This window comes from Corvus brachyrhynchos, unplaced genomic scaffold (assembly GCF_000691975.1).
Source record: "Corvus brachyrhynchos isolate BGI_N302 unplaced genomic scaffold, ASM69197v1 scaffold1097, whole genome shotgun sequence".
Taxonomy (NCBI): Eukaryota; Metazoa; Chordata; class Aves; order Passeriformes; family Corvidae; genus Corvus; species Corvus brachyrhynchos.
Window position 1 is genome coordinate 502,915 of NW_008239003.1, and position 16,207 is coordinate 519,121.

Sequence of the window (16,207 nt, forward strand, 5' to 3'; positions counted from 1 at the left end):
ACACTGCTGCCACCTTACACCTGGCATCATTCCCCAGATGCCCACATGCATGAGCCAAGCCCCTCAAGTACTGTCAAATCCCATCTGCTGTCATGCCCTGTATACGACTCTCAGGAAGGCACCCTGTGCTGAGGGGCTACCCACCAGCTCCAACACTTTCTTGTGCCACTGGAATGTGGGCACCAGTTGTTACCATAACACACTCAATTGTTCTCAGCAGTGCTCCAGCAAATAAAGCCATTAATTACAGCCTTTCCCTCAGCTGCTGTTGGCTGGAGCAGCAATCAATGTGCAACCCCTCATTGCCTGCTCTCAGGGAGCAGAGACAGATGCCATAAAAATGATCCGCAGCCCGCGCTGAGCCCCGCCAGCGGCTGTGCCCAGGAACGGCCGCCACGCTGCTTTGACACGCGATACCATATTTATTTGGCCTGCCGCAGCCGTGGGGGAAGGCATCCCATTAGGCGATTATTTTTATCTTATAACGTCAATTTACTTATACTGATTGGCTTCCTGCCGCCAAATATCAATTAAATTGCAAATGCCTACTGAAGCTTATTTTATGTGTCTTTCTCTTTCCCCTCATTTCCCTTCTTTCTTTCGTCTCTCTCCCCTTCTTTTTCTTAGAGAGAGAGAGAGAGGGAGGGAGAACCCTATGTTCAAACATAATTTAGTTTATTTCTCTTTCCATATCTCAAAGGAAAATCTATATCTCCCCCGGAAGGCCATTTGCCCTCTGTTATTGGGAGCTGAGGTATCACAGCAGTGGGCAATTTGTTTCAACTGACTATCGCCAGCCCATCAGGACTCCTCAGGACCTCTGCCATCTCAATGCAATTGTATCTGGTATTGCCATTTGTGATCTGTTTTTAACAGCTGCCAGTACCCACCAGATGAATGGGTTTCAGATCTCACAGAGTGTGTCCACCCCATTTCTTCCTGCCACAGCCATCTCCTGTCCCAAGATGCTCATTGTCTTGATGATGCAGATTTCTGCTTGTCCCACTGGCAGAGACCCTTGTTAGGCCAGGCTGCTGCCCCCTGACAGTTGTGTCTCAGAAGGTGACAGGGTGGCCAGAGCTGCCAGAGATTGTAAACTGTTCCCATGACAAACAGGTGCACAAGTGGGCTTTGACACGTGGTGAGCCTATCCAGTGGCTGCAGCAGAGCTCTCCTTACCTTGTAATGGGGATGGGGACTGTACCTGTGCACATCCACCACCCAAGCAGCACTTGGTCTCCTCTGACCTGGGGAAAGTCTAACCAAGACATGGCACCTGCTGGCACCTACACCAAAGCAATGTGTTAGACATCACCCTGTCACTGCTGCGGCCTTCCAGAACCAGCGGAGACCTCTGCCACAAGACCCCAAAGCATCACACTTCACAATACATACTCCATCACAACACAAAACACATACTCCATCACAATATCCTCAAGCACCTCTGCCCATGCCTACAGGGAGAGAGAAAGGGAATGGGACTACATTGCACTAATGGGGCTGGAGGGCTTGAGGTGAGCATCAGTGATCAAATCAAACATCTCTGGCAGCCAGAGACTGACAGCAGCAGTAAGAATTGGGAGGGTGAATGCTAACCACCAATGAAGAACCCTCAGTTGCAACCACACCTGACCCAGCAGCACAGTAGTGATTAAACCCCTCCAGCCCTGCCCACGCTGCCTCTGACTTCCCACACAGTGCATGGGTTCACCAAGGAAAAAAACCAGAGGGCACATGTCCAAGAAAAATCAGCTACAACCTCTCTAGATGCAGAGGCAGCCTTTATGCCTTTACCTCCATTGCTCTCCAGTGGTGCAGACACACACTGGGCCCATGAATGGGTGCAGAGAAAGGGACACACAGGGGTGGAGTATGAGAGCAAACACATTGCCACATGTGCACCTTCATCCAGCCAAGCACTGAACATAGTGTAATCTCTTATCGGCCAAGTCCTACCTGTTACAACTGTCTGTAATGAATCCAAAAATTATTTGGCAATTTAGAAAAATGCAGGTGAGTTTATTCTGGGCCCACCAGGTACCAGGGTGATTGTCACAGAGTTGGCAATTATCTTCACAACAAGGTTTTGGACAGAAACTGTAAAGGTTTAGCAAGGTGTAAAAGCCTGTGCCCATGTATTTGAACAATGCAGTTAGAGAGCAAGAGAGCAAGCTATGAGGAATGCACCAGTGTGCACATACACACCTATAACCGTCTCTTCACATAATATGTATATACACCGCATGTATATACATGCATAGTGACCATCAATATTCCATCTGTCCATCCAAACAGCTATTGTAGAGATGTCCATAAAGAAAAAAATCAAGGGTACTAGAAAAGACCTCTTCACCCTTGGCAATGTTGATTATTGACTGGTTCATTCAGTTCCTGATGGAGATAGCATGATTGCCTGGGATGTACCTTGCAGGTTTCTAAACTGAAGGCTCCAGAATCAATTTTGTGGTAACTGGTTAGATGTGACCAGGTTACAAACTCAGCATGGGTGTCAGGAAGCAAATTCAAGTAGCACCATTACTTTTCTTTTAAATATCAGGAGTGAGGAAACCCTCCTGGCTGAGCAAGTCATAGGACAGAGTAGAGATTAATGATTTTGACTTGTTTTCATCTCCAAGGTGACAAACAAGTACACAGCAGGTCATGGCTTGTGGTGCAAAATGATGCCGAAGCTCACAGCTTGCACGGGAAGATTTATCAGTCCTGAAGTGAGGACAATGCCAACAGCTTCCGCTGGGTGAGGCTGGCTTGGCTGGAGATCATCACTTTCTCTGCTGTCTGAGACGTCCACTCTTCATGGTGGCTATATGCTAAGGCCAGCACCTGCACTATGCCAGCTTCCCTCTGGGTCTGCCCAGAGAGGGGCAGGACAGAGAATATGAGCTCTTGAAAAGCTTGGCAAGAACTTGCCCTTGGTGGCCAGAGGCTTCTGCCCCAGTGGTAGCCAGGAAAACTACACGTGGATACTCCACTGCCAAATTTTCCACTTCTCTCAGTGGTGAGGTAGCACCAATATCACACTCCGGACTCAAATCATCAAGTCAACAGCTCCATTTTCATCCATGACATCCTAGAAGAAAGCATTCTTGGGAATTTGCTTCAGCTGTGACAAGGATCTGGAAACCTGACTCAGCAGTCAGAAACAAGACCAAGAGGTTCCAGAGGTTTACCCAGATTTGATACACCAGACACTTTATGAGGAACCATGAGAGATTCCAGCATCGCTACATCCTGACATCCTTCTTTAAAGTAAACTGACCCTGTAAGGTGCTGTGGTGGTCAAACCATCAGGCACCAAATGCCACTGCAACAAGTAACATATAGGTGAAAGACAGGGAGAATAGGTAAACTGAACAGTTACACAAATTTAAAACTCAAAGACACACACCTAAACTGTTCCAAAATAATCTTCCTTGGATTCAGGCATGCCTATAATTATGTTCCTCCCATCTCTGAGCACTCGTAACAGTCCTTGGCTACTCTCCCCATTGCCATCCAAGGCCATAATGGATGGGGACTGTTCTTTGTCCCCTGACTGGCACTAGGCAGAAAAAGGTTCTGCTCTACCACAAAACCTCCCTCTTCCAGAAATTCCAGCTCCTGTGTCCTCCTGCCTGGGAGAAAATCAGTGTGAGAATGGGGAGAGAATGGCTAGGTGCTCATTCTCAAGGAAGCAACTGCAACCCAAGGAATCAGAGAAGAAAAAGACTGCTACATGACTGTTTCTTATTAGTTGACTTACAGACAAAAAAAGTCAGGCACTGTCAAGCATGAAATCTTATTGGGACAATAGAGATGGAATTGCCACTGCTGACAGCAATGTTTACAAGGGCATGATGTGTCGATGCTGCACAGCATGAAACCAGCAGCCCCGTCTATCTCTGTGAATTGTAACAAGAGGCAAAATGTCCCATTTGGGACAGATAAGAATTGTACCACCAAAAATAACCTCTCAGATGTAAAATCCATTACAGGTGGATGGAAGGAAATGCAGAGGAGCCCAGTTGGCACAGCAGGAGGTTCCTGAGCTCTCTCCAGCCACAGCACATAGCAAACATGGTCTCTGTGAGATGACTTGCCAGTGGGTTTGAGGGCTTCCCTTCACCTCCAGCCAAGAAAAGGTAGAGTAAAGGGATCAGGAATGTGCTCCTCACACCATAGGCTCTGACCTCCAGACAGAATGTATTACTGAAGGGTTTCAAGGCAATATGCAAGATATTGGACCATCTGCTTGCCTTCAGTCACTCTGAGCTCTGTTATCAGATTGCTGACAAACCAGCACCATTTCTGAAAGGCCTGAGTTTTTTAAAAAGCCTCCACCACCAAATCTGTCTAACTTAAAGGAATTGTATTCAGGGCAGTCTGGCAGCTGCAGTCCAACAAGCCTTAAAACCTCTCATTTTGAGACCTTCCAAAGATTAGTTGGACAGGCAAATGTCCCAGGGATAGCAGCTGCAGAAAATTGCATTGCAAGGAAAGTGAAAACAGAAGGAGTACCTTGACCTCAAAGTTCAACAATAATTGTTCAGAACTATAAGGGGGAAGGCTGAAGCATGTTTAGGCAATATAAAACATTCCGGTGTCTTCCCATGAAATGCCCAGCCACCATGAAGCCTTTGATGTGCACACTTGTGCATCGACTGCTCACAGCTTCTCCCTCAGGGTTGTTCCTTCTCTCTCTCATGATGCACTGAAATGCAAGAAGAGGATATGTATCCTGGCCATTAGGTGCAGCAGTGTGGGAGTGAAACCAGTGCCCGCTCCAGGAGAGCTATGTGACAGCTCATCAGGCAAGACCCAGCACCCCAGCAGTTACTGCAGCAACAAGGGGAAATGAGGCTCCGTTTTGTGAGACGGCCAGCACTCAATCAAAGCTGTTCTTACAGATGTTTCCTCACTGTAAGTTTGCTTTCTTCATATTTTTTTGACTAAAAGGTGATGGCACTCACGTAAAGCATCTGAAAGAATTAGCCTGTGATGCCATCATTCGACAAGAGCAACATCCTATAGACCTTGTCCTGCTCTGCTAATCATCATCTCTGAAGTCCTGGTCTAGTGGAAGGTGTCTCTGCCCATGGCTGGGGGGTCAGACTAGATGGCCTTTAAAGGTCCCTTCCAAACCAAACCATTCTGTGATTATATGATTGTAAGTCCTATGAGGGACATCTTTTCCCCAGCTCTCTACCATTTTGCAAGATGTCAGAGAACCACAACGAGAGGGCTGCAGGAAGTTTCTAAACAAATAAAGTGCTGATGGTGGATGCATATCTCTACTCAGCCTGTGACCAAAGAAAATCAGAGAGCAGCTGATGCAGGCTAAAAATGTTTCACTGCAGCCACCACCCTGTAACAGAGCTACAGGGAAGCAGTTTTATGAAGACGGAGTGCCCATGTGATCAGAAAACCATCACATTTCACTGGTGTTAGTACCTGACAGAATTTCAATACCCTGACCTCCACTGTAGACATCTCTTTTGCCATGCTCAAACCAGCCAGATCAGTCCCCAGCTGATAGGAGATTTTAACTGGATTTCCTTTCAACATAAGACATCTCAGCCAATTATCCTTGATTTCTAACCTCCACCTGTAATATGTCTGCAGCAGCAAAGGAAAATCAGTTTCCAGCTAGAGCTAAAACCTTACAGGAATTATCATAGGCATATGTTGACTACAAATATCTCTTAGCAGAATCTCAGATGAGATAAAACATTGACAAGCTCCACACTCACATCTTATAGTCATCTGAAGAAAAGACATTGGCTGCTTTCAGAAGACCAACTGCTCCTCCTGTCACTGAAGTCATGGGCACCATCATGTGGACAGTCACTGCCCCAGAAGCAAGAAACCACAAAAACAATGAAGAAGCTGTGGAGGCACTGTCCCATGAAGAAAATGGAGACAGCAAAGGCCAAGGCTCTGAAACTGACTCCAAGCTCAAGAAAAGTTGCTCCAGCATTATGGGGGGAGTGCAATGGCATGAGTGCACTCTTGTCATGACAGAAGAGCTGGAGTGCAGAGAAACATACCTGAGACCACCTGAGGCAGACTACTCAGAAGCATACACAAAACAGAAAAGGTCTAGCTGAATATCTAGTTGAATACCATGAGTAGTTGAAGGTGCTCCTGCCCATAGTGGGGGGCTGGAACTAGATGGCCTCTAAGGGTCCTTCCCACTCAAACCATTCTGTGATTCTGTGATTGAAAGGATATGATATGGGGAAACAAGTTGCAATCAGTCTTGTTGCAGAAGTTCAGCAACACACCAGTGCAATACTTCATCTATCAGACACTCATACATCCTACTGGAGCAGGTAGGGACACTCATCTCTAGATTTTCCCAATTAGGACTTCCTTTTCCATCTGTAAAGTGTTCTCAAGTAAAAAAACAATAAAAAGAGGAATTCGGCTTTTTGCAGCACATCTGTGTGCTCATAAAATACAGCTTTTGGTGATTGCTGATGATGACTGTTGCTGCTCTGCCTGAGTTGCTGGATGTCTAGAACTCCAGCACCTGCACCAGAGAGCCACTGGGCAGGCACAAGCTGCCCATGCCTCAGGAGATGCAAGGTATATGCAAACATCCTGAGCACCAGGGGGCTGATGGCACATTCCTATGCCCTGCACATGCCACCTACACTTCAGCCAATGCATGTATGCTGAGGACTATATCTTCTGCTGTGTCCAACTGCAGTCCCATGCCAGAGCAAGCCCTGACCCAAGGTTTGTGCTTCAGCACAAGACTCAGCAAGGAAACCCCCACCTTTTGTAAGCACTACAGCTCTCTCTGAGCTCTACCATATCCTCATCACTACGCCGTGACAAATGTGTGAACGGGCTCTTCTCACGTTCTGGCAAATCCAGGAAACACAGACAGCCTGCAGATATGAATCCAATGTTCCTGCAGACTCGGTATGACCAGCTATTCATATAATTAGCTAAAACCACACAAAAGGCAAAATGCAGTCACCAAGTCTGATGTAAATAATCCCCAATGCAACTATTCCGCAAATACCAGGAGAGGTCAAAATGGGCAGGATTCAAGCAATAATGCACAACCACCTCTAGCAATAAACAACCCTCAATGCAAAGAACACATACAAAAGACATGGCAGACAAAAACTGAACTGGAGAAAGCCACCAGTCTCAGGACACCTCCATTTTCTGCGTCTCACTGATTTTGCTGTGTTTGCTCATGGGGAAGTTCCCCATCGGCAACAACAGCAATTACAGCTTACAATATTAACTCCAGAGCTTCCCAAAGCACCAACAGAAAAAGAGGTTTTCCACTATCGTTCAGGATTTCGGAAGGCTCTCATTTCAGTCAAGGAAATAATTCTGACTTTAAAATCACAGTAAGCTTGAATTGCTTGAACCAACTGCGACAGCAGCAGATTTCAGTCCCTACATGATAATCCTGGTACTAGGGCTGCATGTTGTGCAGCCATGGAGAAGGCAGCTGACCTGACATTACCTACTGTTTACTTCTTCCCTAGGGGCAGGAGCACACTTGGGGGAGGAGGGAGACCCTGGCCTAGCCACACCCCCACCCTGGTGGTCACCCCACTGTACAGATGGAACAAGGCTATGGAAAATCCATTACAGCTGCTGGGGCACAGAGAAAGCCTGACACAGAAATACATGACACTTGGAGAGCTCCTGATACCACAGAGGTGCCAAATCATTTACTTAATGCCTTGGTGTCAGACCTTTCATGTAGGAATATAGCCCCTGCCTCTTTCCAACCACCGCCTGCAACTGGCCAAATCTCTCTTCCAGGGTAAACGAGGCTGAGCCACTGCAGCTCCCCTAAGCTCCCCTCATCTAAAACATGTTTGAAATTCAGGCATTTGTTTTAACAGTGCAGATGTATGCTGACCCAAGAGATGCTGATGTACAAACAGGGAAAATGGGGAAAATCCAGAATCTGTGATCCTCTTCTCACAGAAACACCTTGTTCAAGAGAGGCATGTGGAGGAATCTAACCACCAAAAAGCCAAATAATCTTTTCTTGATTTTGCTCTTCAGACTTCTCTAAAATCACTATAATAATTTAAAAGGTGGAGTACTAATTGTGAAAGTTTGTGAGTAATATAATTTATCCATTGTAAGGCAAAACTTTGATCACCTCTCTCTGTATATACATATATGTGATAGATGCATTAGAGACACATAGATACACACTCTGTACAGGCACATAGGTACGTACATATGTGTGTGACTGCACCTCAGCCTTTCCTCCTCTCTGGATTCTACCTATTTCTTGATAAATCAGAATTACTCATCTTGATCATGACTTTCCTACTTATTTTATATTAGCATTTATAACAAACATCCATTAAAATTGACAAGTCCTGCTTTTCCACGAAACTGCTTCTTCTTTCAGAAATGCGTTCCCACAAAAGGATCCTGGCCAGCCCCATTACTGGCACCATCAAGAAGATCTGACAAGTCACCTACCCCTAAACTGAATTTTAGCTAAATCTATAGGAAGAGGTTTTTCCTTGAAAAGCATCTAGCAGTCGACAGCTCCTGATGAGAACAGCTGGAGCTACAGCAGGGCTGTAAGGAGTGGTAGAATTCTGGCATTTTCATTAACATAGCTCTGAGAAAATCCCTGCTCCACTGAAGCTGGTGGCAAACTGGTAGGTCTTCACCTCAGAGGCAGAGGAGAGCTCTCTAGAAAATAGGAGCCCCAGGGACTGCATTAGGAGAAAAGTGACAAACATGCTTGATGTGCACACAAGACAGCTGGGAACCCTCTTGCTCAGAAAGGGCAGCTGCGCTGGCGGGGAGTTTTCTTGCACTGAGCTGCGAACAGGTGAGTGTCACTGAAGGCCAGGGCAGGAGCAGCCCATCCCTCACACCCCTCAGACAACAAGCCATGGGGACATCCACATCTGGGGACAGCTGCCCACCAGCCACTGCCAGGCACCCGGCCATTCCCATGTCCACAGGGATCCCACAGAGGTCATGAGCTGGCAGCAGAACCCCAGAGTGCAGCAGGGATGCCAGCAAACCCAGGTGTCCAGCATGCTAGCAGCTCAGGGCATCACAAGGAAGCTGGGACTCACACTGACAGTAAAGAACATGGAATGCTCCTCTGTCTGACAGAACTGAAGATTGTACCAGGAGGATCTCAGCTCACAGGATCTATCACCTTGCTGGGCAGAGCCCTGTCTTTGCCTCCCCAGAATACTGTGCTGCCTCAGCATAACTCAGGCGAACATGTTGCTCTCAAACATCAGAACAGCTCTGTTTGGAGGCTGAAATGGCTTTTTGCTTAATTTCCATTAATTTAGACACACAGAACTTTCTCAGAAACTGAGACTACATTATTTTAATGCTGTTGTAGTGGAGACCTGAGGTGTCTTACATTTATTCTTTTTTCCCTAGAATATCATGAGGAAAGAAATTTCAAAGATAAATCCTGTGCCAGCTGAGCTGCTCCTGTTAATGTCTGGGATGGCTGGATCAGCATCAATAAGCCCACAGATGCAGGGTGGTTCTTGGAACACTCAAGGGTTTAATTCTTATGCCCTGGGGCAGTCAAACTCCTCCTCCAGATATCCACAACCATCTACGTTTCACACTACCACTGCTTATGTCAAACCAATGTCATCCACAGGTGACACCATCACTGCTGGTGTCAATACATCATCCATGAGTTACATCATCCCTGCTGGCATCGAATCACCAGCATGGCCAGAGTCTGCTGCCAGTTTAGCACATTCAGAATGGACCATGTCAGGTACACAAAAGGCAAAGGCAAAAACTGAAAGAAAACTCCAAGTGTTCTCAGAAATTATGCTCAAGAACTGAAAAATGAGCTTGCAATGAAATGTTAAAAAAATAAGTAAAACCTCCACCAAAAATAGATCGCTTTGGATATAGCACAGATGAAGCCATCATTGGAACGCAATAGCAAAGCCCACATCAAACTCTATTTAAAATTATCATATCAGTGTCTGTTTGGTGAGGGAAAACCATCTCTTCCGAGGAGAGAAAGAAATGATGGGACAAATAGCCCAACCCATTCTGCAACTCAGGGAATAGAACCCTGAACGCAAAGGACAGTCTACATCAGCAGGAGATATTCAGATCAGTACTTGCCGACCCTGCAAAACCTCATTCCCTTCAAAAGCTTCATCTCAGTGTAGTCACTGGACTTATTCCCTGGGGTAAAAGCAACTCCAGAGAGTAAGCACTACTGAAGTGGGGCTAGAAATCATTAAAGCAAGCTCCAGCACTTCCTGAGGACTCTGGAGGGGATTTCTTTCTTTTTCACCTCTTTGTGGGCTTGGAACTCTCCACTTGTTTCACCGGATTGCCTGCAGTACAGTTTTCTGATTTTTATGCATTTTCTCACTGCCTCTTTCCAGCTATTGCTGACTTGGCAGTTGGGTCTCTGCATCCCAGGTGCTCCACATAGGCGTCTCCCCAGCAGTGAGATAGAGCTGGGAGGCAAGGTCAGCCCCCTTCCCACTCACTTGGCAGTGTCTCTTCCTACTCACCACTGCCCAGACAAACACTTAAGTCCTTTGACATAATAAACTTGAAGTTTCTATTGGCAGCTGGTTTTTTTTCCTCTCCATAACCTTCTGCTTTTTTCCCCTCACTCTTTTTCTGTTTTTAACTGTTTCCTTTGCAGTTAAGATTCCCAAAGGCTTCAGTCCTTTGCACATCACTGGCATGCTGCAGAAGACCCCAAGAAAGAGCTAGAGAGGATACCATCAATCCCCAGCACCATCAAGCTCTGGTCGCTATATGAAGTGAGCCAAGTAATACGGACTTAGGGACCTCACTAGTGGTTAATTTATGCACTGAACTCCATCACCTGCTGGCTGCAACATGTGTTTTTCTCCTGCTGATGCTGAGAGTGTGGGTAGGCAGTACAAACACCTGTGGGCTCTGTCACCACCCATACGCCTAGGCCAGCACCATGACCCCTCATACAGCAAGTCCTCCCTGATGGAGATGCTCAAGCACCCCAAGTCAAAAGTGCCTTAACTGTCTCAGGAAACCACAAAGAATAAATCTTGGGTGGGTGGAAAACCCACCCCTTTTTAGGAAGGCAGAGGGCTTTTACACCAGAGCAGATGCTCACTAGAGGTGTCCTGGGATGAGCAGGACCCTGAGAGCACACACAGAGCCAGCACTGACTGCCAGGAAGAGGGGCATCTGAGTGGACAGAGGAGTCCCACATTCCAGCCCTCAGAGACCAAAGATTCTGGTATTTGATGGAGTAGTATCTCCACTACCAGGGTACCTACAGTAAGATCTACATTGCCTTTACAGAAATTTGGAAAGCCATAGCTGGGAAGGGGGGTTTACACACTCATGACTAACTTCATGGCTGTTAGGCCTCTCTTTATAGCCCTGGGCCCTCCAGGGAGTTACAGGCTGGCACAGCAGCTCTCATCACCCAGGGCTTTGCCATGGCACAAAGCTCAGTGACGAGGTGGGAGTTCTCTGCTATCATAGATAGGACACTGGGACCAAGAGGGCAGAACAGGCATATGTTTGTCTCCATCATAAGGAAACAGAGCAGCAGAATGCCCCTGGACAATATCCATCTGCCACATGTACACACTGCAAGTCATGGCACAACCTCAGGCACAGAGAGGTGGACATCGTACCTGACTGTTTTGGGAAAAGCTTAGCAACAGCTGTGGTTCTGGTGTTCAACTTTTAAGGAAGTGGATTTAATACAAAAGCAGAAAAAATAATTTACAAGCCTTTCCAGCAGCCTCCTAGAGTTGATACCTCGGCACATTGTCCCTTGATCACAAGAAGAGATGACAGAAGAACCTGGCAGCATGTTGGACTCCCTTAGGAGGCCACTGGCCCTCTCATGCAGTCTCCAAGACATTTGTGCCCACAGCCCTTCAAACGTCTGCCTAGATGTGAGTGTAGTTCCTTATTTCTGTCCCTCTGGGAAAACATAGCTCATGGGCCTGGTATGGAGTAAAGACACAATATACAGAAACATTCACACATACTGAGTTGTATGCTTTGCTTTTCTCTGTCCCTCTGTCCCCAGACATGTCACTGACTTGGTGAGGTCTTGTCCACCTTTGTCACTGCCGAGCACTTCCCCAGCTGATCTCAACAGTGGCCACACTGCTGGTGTCATTGGAAATATCCCCGTCAGCTTCAGTGCCCAGGTCAGCACTTGGTTGGATAGCCAGGTATGCCTAACCCAGAGCATTTCTTCATGAAAACATGGTGACTGTAAAATAGGATGGTTCTGTAGGACATTGGATTGCACCCACCTTTGTGTGCAATCCTCCTCATTTCCTTCTCATCTCTATTAGTGTCCCAGCCCCTCTCAGAGGCTTATTCTCTCAGATAGAAGGCTGTGACCCAAACACCTGGGAACACACCATATCTGTGATTAAAGACATTTCTCAAAGAGTTCTGTCGAGGAAAGAAAGCACCAGCACTTACATCATCACACCACATGATGACAGCAGTGTTGGATTATAGTTGGTGAGAATGGAAACAAAACAAAACAACTGGTACAAATGGAAGTTTCCTGGCACACTGCTTTCAATTCCCCAAACTCCTCCACTGCTGAGAAGTCTCTGTTAATATTGAATTTGAAATATGATCTCTGCAGCTCTTCAGTGCAGGTATCTAAATCTGCCTAACCTCTCTTGCAGGAAGGAGGGGCAGGCAGGGAGCAGACACATGCATTCTGTGTGGCACTTTGTTGAGGATGTCTTGCTGAATTTGGGCAGACTGGGCCCCAGAAAATTTGCGATCAGGCTCTTATGGTTGCACAGAGCCTTTTGCTTGAACCAGCTGCATCTATAAAAGCAAAGCACACAGGCCAACTGGTCTAGCACAGCTCATGTGCCTGTGAGGAAACAGATTATCTTCTGTGACACCATGGCTGCACCTGATGTGAGCAGTGACATGATGCCCGTCTGTGCCAATCCCTGCGTTAGAAAGGGTGCCAGCTTGCACACTCTAACATTGTGCCAGGGCAGTGATAACCCTACAGTGGGTTTTTGGTTTTGTTTTTCTTTTTTTCCACAAGTTGTATTTTGATGATCCTTGTGGGTTCCTTTCAGCTCAGAATATATATATATATCATAATATAATCATATTCTATGATTCTAGCCATAGCAGGATGGGCCATATGACATTTATGCCCATTGACAGTCTCTATTTTAATAACATACAAGTAATGTTAGGACATGACAGGCATCCTGGACTTCCAGAGAAACAACTGTATGCAAGCAGAATTCAGACTGGCTTAGCTGCTGCTGTTCGTGTTCACCTGCTGCCCCTATTACCTGCCAGTATTAAAGATTCTGCACATTTCTGTGTCAGAAGTGAAGGCACAAGCATACTTCTGGAAGGTCAGGCACTCACACTCCAACACAACCTGCATTTGCCCCAAAAGGGCATTATTCCCCTGTGGGGAAATGGTTCGTGTTTTGTGTAAGGCAAGGAGGAGCCACAAGAATGGAGATTCTTGTAAGTCTTCCAAGTCTGTTCATAAACCCACTGGCAGTCACTCTCATGTCTCTGCAAGAGTATGGGAACAGGATTCTTGCCCCAGCCCCAGGCCAGCTCTGACAGTATCCACAGCTGCAGCAGAGCGCAAACAGCAGCTGCCTGCACAGAAGGCAGGGTTTGCATTCAGACATGCTCAGACTGAGCAGCTCGAGCCCTCTACAGACCAGTAAGCAGAGGGCTGTGCACAAGGTCCAACAGAGCTACACCCAGCATCTCCCCACAGCAGCCAGCATCACCCCCACACACTCCCCTTGCTCTGTGAACACTCTTGGAAAGGACCAGCAGGCACAACATGATTCCCACTGAACACAGGTCTGGAACTCTTTGAGATGCAGGAGTCCTTTGGTGGAGGGATGTCACTCTTCCATTGAGCAGCCGCAGCTCACAAGGACATCCCAGGTGGGAAGCACATCCCATGCCTTAGGCAAGCATGCTTGCTCCAGGATCCCTCAGCTGGCATGACACAAACACAGCAAGCGTTGTGCTTACATGTGGGCGTAAGCCCTTCTGACATCTCTTCCAGACCTGCACAGCTCTGCAGGATGGAGACCAGGGCTAGCAAAGAGAGGAGTGAAGGGAGAAAGAGGGCTGGGCTCTGCCTTGCTGTGCACTGGCCCTTCTTCCCCCATCATCCTCCAGAGCACTTCTGGCCCAGCAACCTCCTTCATCCCCAAAACATGTCCTGAGAAGCATATCTGCGCCCAGTGTGCTAGGCACCCACCTGTGGAGAAAAGTCTCTTTTGCCCTCTTCTCAGTGCTCGACAAGGATTATTTAGCCCCACTTCAGAAAGCTTTGACTTCCAGATAGGGGATGCTCAGCACTTCCCAAAATATGTCAGGTGTCCATCATGAAACCACCACCAGTCCCCCAGCCACCTGTTGGTAGTGCAGTGAAACCAGCCCCTACACATACGCTAGCTGTCAGCATTGGATGGAGCATTCAGCTTGCTCTGACTTGGGGTCTCGCCCTAAAACAGATCCCATTGAGAGCAGGCACCCCACCATGGTCACTCTGTGCATCCCTGTCACCCACCGGCACCTCTACAGCCCTTCCCTGAACTGTAGGGCTGGGCAAACTTGCAGCCATTGCACCTCAGGAGGCAATCTGCAGGCAGAACAGCAAGGCAGCTGTCCGGCATCCTCCACTGCTGGAGACTGCAGCGGCTGCCTGTATCTCTGCCTCATTACGGAACAGCCTGCTCCTCATGTCAGTCTCCAGTAGCATGTCCTTTAACCAAAAGTGAAAGCAACTGATCCCCCACGAAGGCACATCTGCTCCAAGTCCATATTACAACAGGGGAAAAAATGACACTTTCAGCTATATAAACCAATAAAGACTGTCTGATTTGCTTTGCCCCTGTTGCTACCCAGCAAGCTCCCCACTGGGTTAAAGACTGGTGACATCTGCTAAAAAAATGTCAAGAGTGAGGAGAACAAAACTGGTTAATGAATTATATCAAGGGCTCTGTGCAGCTGGAAGGGTTAGTCCACCCCACCTCATCCCCAGGCTGAGGGCAACCAGGATGTCTGGACAGCACTGCACAGCCAGTGGCTCCAGGAAATGTGTGCAGGGAGGCAGAGCAGCAGGCACTCACTTTCCAACAGCTACAGAGAAATGACATAATGTGAGGGGCTCTCTGTGGAGACAGCCTCTCCAAAGTCAGGAAATGGTTAAATTAGCTCTGTCGCTTGTGCATCTACATCATGATACAGGCCATAATTAGGTGACATGCTTCTCCTCTTCACATCAGAGAAACATAAAGCAGATACAGAGCCTTGGGACACCTCCATGGGCACAATGCACTCAGCCCCACCTATCCAGCTTGTGCCAAGCAGGATAGTGAGGGTGTTAGGGATGCTCCTAGGGATCCCCCCAACAGACAAAGATGTTGGAGTACCTGAGTATGCCTCTCCAAACCTGCAGCCCTGAGTCTATGGTAAAAGCAGTTTAAACAGCCTGCTGAGGACAGCATTATTGTCCAGCTTAGGAGCTCAAACCCCATGACTCATCCTGCCAAACTGATGGGGGTTGCTTTAGCAATCACATGCTCATTTCTGAATGCAAACTGAAAAAAGCTGAGCAGGTTCTCAGCTCTACTTCTGGAACTGCTTTTGCTTTTCAAGGAAACAATCCTTTTCTCTGCAGTTAAAGCAGCCTTCTCATAGGCACCCAAAAAATGGCTCTGTGGCACAGGAGCACATGTCAATACAGACAGCCTCTCTCCTGACCTGGATGATAAAATACAAAACTTCCACCCTACCTGCTTTTAATGCATATATTTAACGACGGATTTATGACCTGGATTTGGAAAAAAATATCAGGTGTACAATCCCAGAGTTAAGTAACAATGATATATTTAGCAAGAACCTGAGCACAAGGAGTTTTATACACCCACCATCAGATTAGTTCCCTACATGGCTGAAACTGGCCCCACCAACCTCTTGCAGTTTCTCTCCCAGTTCAGTAAATCTGGGTCTACTCTGCAACCTGATCATGTGTTTCCACTAAAGGATGCACAGGCACATGACCCTGTTTGTACAGCTCAGGTGCCAGGCTGCTGATTTTAGCTGCGTTTTCCCCAGGGGAGGGGGGGGCAGGTTGGGGGGGGCCACTAAAGCTTCAGCCCCCCCACCCACCACCCCCCCCATCCCGCGGCAGATG

General features: G+C 47.3%; 1 protein-coding gene across 1 annotated transcript in view; it reads right to left on the reverse strand.

Moving 5' to 3' along the window:
* Positions 1-16,207, reverse strand: part of PAX5 (paired box 5) — a 132,196-nt gene that overhangs the window by 99,002 nt on the left and 16,987 nt on the right. The window lies entirely within an intron of this gene.